This window comes from Mus caroli, chromosome 5 (genome assembly GCF_900094665.2).
Source record: "Mus caroli chromosome 5, CAROLI_EIJ_v1.1, whole genome shotgun sequence".
Taxonomy (NCBI): domain Eukaryota; kingdom Metazoa; phylum Chordata; class Mammalia; order Rodentia; family Muridae; genus Mus; species Mus caroli.
In genome coordinates, this window is record NC_034574.1 from 81824374 (window position 1) to 81830186 (window position 5813).

Consider the following 5813-nt stretch of genomic DNA (forward strand, 5'->3'; position numbering starts at 1 on the left):
GGCGTGCGCCACACCTACATCCAGGAGGGTGAGGTGGAAGGATCACAAATTCAAGGCGAGTCAAGGCTACACAATGACATAATCAAAAAAAAAAAAAAAAAAAGAATGTGGTTGTAGTGTCAGATACCCTTAATCTCAGCACTCAGGAGGTAGAGTAAGGAAAGCCAGGAGTCAAGTCATTCTGGGATAGATGGCAAGTCAAGGCCAGTCAGAGCTGCAAGAGACTGTCTCCAAACAAAAAGCAAATATACAAAGAAAAAGGGAGATGCTGAAGACATGACCAATTGTTTTGGAATACTTGCTGCTCTTCCAAAGGACCCAGGTTCGATTCCTAGCACATACATGGTGGCTCACAAACATCCATAGCTCTACTTCTAGAATATCCAATACCCCTTTCTGGGCCACCAGGCAAAAGGCTCATCCATTTAAAGTAAATTAATACATCTAAAAAAAAGAAAGAAAGAAAAACAAAGATATGACAGAATCTGGTACATGCAATCACTCGTAATGTTATATATCATTAATTACTATTACTTCACTAGTGCAATATGAAATAGAGCCTGAGAATAAGACAATACTTTCACAACCCAGAATATATTCTCTGAAGGAAGTACCCTAGCATTGTCTAGACTCTCAAATGTCATTCATAGAACCCTATGTTTTATAAGAAAGCACTGTGAATACCTTATTTATAAAGCAAAAAGGAGTTATCTTACTAATTCCTGAACATCAAAATGATGTAATAAACATTCAAGGCAATGAATAATTGTAGTTGCCACAATTACAGAAGTAAACTATGAGACTAGTAAGATGGCTCAGCAGGAAAGACAGACAGCCTGACAACCTGCGTTAGATCCCTGAACTCACCTAGACACACACACACACACACACATACACACAGTACCTTTTATCCACTTAAAAAAAAGTGTTTCCTAATGGCTGCTCATTTTCTCTGTGAGCTGTGTTTTTCTTTTTAATTGACATGGGCTTACACTCTCTAGCATCACTTAATCTATATTTTCAGGAATACAAAATTGTTTTGAGATCGTGTCTGGCCACCACCTATAGGCCAAGGTGGCCTAGAACTTATAGGATGGAACAGGTTGTTCTTAAAAATCAAAATCCTCCTGCCTAAGCCTCCTGTGTAATAGGATTACAGTACTTCTAGCAGAAATACAATTTTCTTGCAAAAAAATTCTCACTTAAATGGTAAATAATCCTAATGGTTCCATACTGTGTTCAGTTTATACTTCGGTATAGCCAAAGGCAAACTGAGTGTGCCATCAGATAGAAAAGATACGACCTCACAGAGCTGTTCTGTTCATCAGACTTAGAAAAATATATAATGGAACTACTGGAATACAAGCAAATAATATGAATAAAAGCTATTCTTTATTAAAAGAATAAGTAAAATATCAATCTAGTCATTCCCATTAAAATATTTAAAATAGTTTTTAACTTACCTATAATATGTGCATCTTGATCAAAGTATGACTAAGTTTTCACATACTTTGAAATAAAAACGAACAGAACACAAAAAAATTTCACAATAAGTGTAAATTTTAATACAGTATTATTATAGCATCAGTTTAATGCAAAAGTCTTCAAAAATACTTTCAAAACAAAAATTCTTGAAATGATCTTCCAGTCCCTGTGTGATCTGAGTGTCTTGCACCTGGTAATGAGCTCTTTGAGGTCGTATCTTTTCTATCTGATGACACACTCAGTTTGCCTTTGGCTCTACTGAAGTATAAACTGAACACAGTATGTACGACACAGTGTGTGTCACGGCCCACACGCCATTAGTACTTGCTGTTAGCATAGACCATAGGTGGTTAATAGTGCTATCTACTAAACCTTACGTTCAAGGGTACCACTCTCAGTTGTTCCTTAATAATTTATGTTAACTTTGCCTTTAAAAAAAAAAAGAAGGGTTGCTGGAGAGACGGCTCAGTGGTTAAGAGCACTGACTGCTCTTCCAGAGGTTCTGAGTTTAATTCCCAGCAACCACATAGTGGCTCACTGTAATGGGATCTGATGCCCTCTTGTGGTGTGTCTGAAGACAGCTACAATGTACTCACATGAATAAAATAAATAAATCTTTCAAAAGAAAAAGATGAAGAAGAAACAGATTCAAATATGAGGTTTATGCTTATTATCAGAACATGGATTTCTAGCCACATCCTATTCATTAAATTGTATTTTCTAGCTTGTCACTAATGGCTCACACCTTTAATCCCAGCACACAGGAGGAGAAACAGAAAGATCTGTGAGTTGAAGGTCAGCCTGGTCTACAGAACTAGTTTAAGGACAACCAAGGCTATATTAAAAAAAAAAAAAAAAAAAAAAAAAAAAAAAAACCTTTTTTACAAAATTGTGTAAGGGCTTTTAAAGCTTTCAGACACCCTTGGGCACTTAAGGTATTGTGTATTTTAAAATACCACTTTTCTAAAAGATGTATTAATGTTCTCTTCTAAGAAAAACATTTTATTACAGAATTTAAAACTATCATTTTATGAATAAGACTTGTATGATGCTCAAATAAATATGAACATCAGTTAGTACACAATAAACCAACTCTAATGTATTTTTTCTTTTTCCAGTAAGTTTAAAAAACTGCCTTTATTCTATTAGTTGGAAAAATTAACTGGCACAGAAAAAAGTTTAGTCAGCTGGAGAGAAGAGACACCCCCAACCCCACCCACTGCCACCCATAAGAACTGGTGGCTCCTCTGGGAGGCAACTCGGATACAGTGTGGAGAAAGGAGCACTGTGACCCTGCAGTCCAGGTGAGAAAGGCTATGCCACCTCCAAAGTATAACTGCCTCAGGCGGGAAACCAAATTCCTACTTACTTAGTCCAGTCTGGAAAGGGGTACTGGAATGATATATAGGGCTGAATAGGGGATATGGCCATATTTTATCAGAGAAAGTGACAAAATGGGAATTTTAAAAATGAATTTTCCATCTGACTTTATTTCCAAATTCACTTTCTTTAAAAGAAAGAAAGAAAGAAAAGAGAGAGAGAGAGAAGCAATACACGGGCTGGTGAGATGGCTCAGAGAGTAAGAGCACCACCGACTGTTCTTCCAAAGGTCCTGAGTTCAAATCCCAGCAACCACATGGTGGCTCACAACCATCTGTATCAAGATTTGACTCCCTCTTCTGGAGTGTCTGGAGACAGCTACAGTGTACTTACATATAAACTAAAAAGAAGAAGAAGAAGAAGAAGAAGAAGAAGAAGAAGAAGAAGAAGAAGAAGAAGAAGAAGAAGAAGAAGCAGCAGCAGCAGCAGAAGCAGCAGCAATACACTTTCTGTGGGAATGACAAATATCAGTATTAGGAAATCCAATTATACAAAAAATACTACATCTAGTCTGGGGTAGATATATTTATTTTTGGTAACAGACATTAAGTGGCACTAATTACACAGTAACTATTAAGGTAACTAACAGGAGAGCACAGAGCTGTAACTGCCACAGCTGCCTGGACTTGGGCCTTTCTGACTGAGCAAGTTTTCAAAAAACTGGATGCCCACCCCAGAGCTCTGGCAATGGAGTCTGTTCACAAGGAAAGCTCTGAAGTAGTGACTCACCAGAGTGCTTGCAGCTGACAGAAAGTAGGCAGGACATGTTAGTTATAAAGTAGTTACAGCCTAATTCACAAGTTACCAACTGTTTCTCTTTCTAGAAGGAAGCAAGAAGAAATTCTTTGAATTAGTGCCTGGTGTGGGTGGAGTGCAGAGAGGGCTATTAGAGCAGTGTCAGAAGGACCCTGGCTGGTCAGACAGGTTGGAAATTATTAATAATCATGGTTGGCTTCTAAATACTGGAAGCAAGATGACTTCTGATTTGTAATCTTAGGTAAATTATAAATGAAAAGGCCAGTAATCATACAATAAGATTAATATATAGCGCTTCAAATTAACCACATGAGGCTGCGTTTCACAATGCTTCACAAGATGAGGCACCCAGACTTTTTCTTCCCAGGTCTAGCTTGCAGAGCAGCTCTCCTGGCCAAATCAAAAACCTCTCTCACTCCATCTTTGGTCTTTGCTGAACACTCCATGTACCCAAAAGCGCCAATCCTGTTTGCCATATCTTTGCCTCAAGTTTTACTAGTTCCTGCTTCATTTTGGCTAACTCCCATCTTGTGTGTTCATCATTCCGAAGGTCCTTCTTGCTCCCAACCAGGATGATGGGCACATTTGGACAGAAATGCTTGACTTCTGGAGTCCATTTTTCTGGGATGTTTTCTAAACTATCAGGGCTGTTAATGGAAAAACACATCAGAATAACATCAGTGTCTGGATAGGAGAGAGGCCTCAGGCGGTCATAATCTTCCTGTCCAGCTGTGTCCCATAAAGCCAATTCTACCTGCTTTCCATCCACTTCAATATCTGCCACATAGTTTTCAAAACACCGTGGGCACATAAACCTCTGGGAACTGGTCCTTGCTGAAGACTATGAGCAAGCATGTCTTACCACAAGCTCCATCACAAACAAACACCAGTTCCTTCCTGATGGCAGCCATCACTTATAAAGGTGCTGAAAACACACAGCTTCTGGGATGCAGCTGTACAAAGTACCTGGAACTTCTCAGGTGCAAGGCTCGAGGCGACGACTCCGAGTCTGGCTTCTTCGCACTGAAGATGCCCGTCTGCGAGTCCACGAGCTCCGAGACAAGGACTAGAAGCTCCGTGGGAGACACCGGGCTAAGGAGAGAACTGACGGAGGACTGCGGGTGGTGGGCGAGGAGCACCCTAATGTATTTTCTTAATGTAAAAGGTGGTGATAACAACTAAATGTGAAATCCTGGTGAGGGATTTTATGGCTCTGATTTCTATAGCATACTCCCTAGCCTTCAACTAATTGCCTGCAACTCTCCATGTGTGTTAATCTGAAGTTAAAACTGAAGGTCACTGACTCCATTCTAGTTCAGTTTATGTCTCAAAGATGTTTGCATTTGTATATAGCATTCACTAAGCCTTATATAGCACCTAAGGTATGAAACCAAATATACTTTTTATACATATTCACTGAACAAATATTGAACATTTCTCTGTACCACACTTAGGGGGAAACCCCTAGTGGATTTTTTTTAAGCTGTTTTGAATACAGCACAAATCCCTTAATTTGGGGAAGAAATGGTAAACCCTTTTTGGGAGACTTTTTAACAGGTTCTAGCAGGGGAATGTAGCAAGTAGCTATTCACATACCCTTGACCAAAGAACAAAGATTGTTCTTCTCCATCTGGGAAGGCTACCTTCTTTAACCTGGCCTAACACCAGGGGAGACATGCCAGTGGAATCAGCCCATGACAATAAGGGGAGTTAACAGGCAGATTACCCTCAGGTCCTTAAATCCTTTTTATGATCGTGTGTGTGTGTGTGTGTGTGTGTGTGTGTGTGTTTGGTTAGGGTTGTATTTATTGTTGCTGTCTTGTTTTGTAAGACAAGACCCCATGTGGTATGCATAATCACGACTTTGTATATCCTTTTAAATAAGGAAGCTGACATAAAAGGTCATACATTTGAGATTGCTTAGCTGGTAGCCCTGTCTTCTAAGCTTGACACCAGTTCGATTCTCTTAGACCCACATGTCACTTCTCCCATTTGACTGAGTTTTCTGTTTGGTGTACCCATGCGCCCTCCTAGACCACAAGGTCTCCTATTTTGGCCTCTATCTCTTTTCCTTTTCCTCTTCTTCCTCTTCCCTCCTCCTCCCTCTCTCCTCTCTCCCTCTTCTTTCTCTTCTCCTCCCCTCCCTCGTTAAATCTATTTTCCCCTCCCCTTCCCTCCCCCCCCCCCCCCCC

At 39.8% G+C, this 5813-nt stretch overlaps 1 protein-coding gene and 1 pseudogene across 1 annotated transcript in view; both read right to left on the reverse strand.

Annotated features, from left to right (window-relative positions):
• The window catches only part of Jchain (joining chain of multimeric IgA and IgM), a 35057-nt gene that overhangs the window by 24543 nt on the left and 4701 nt on the right, over positions 1-5813 (reverse strand). The gene's annotated exons all lie outside the window — the stretch shown is intronic.
• Positions 3269-5695, reverse strand: LOC115031122 (annotated as a pseudogene).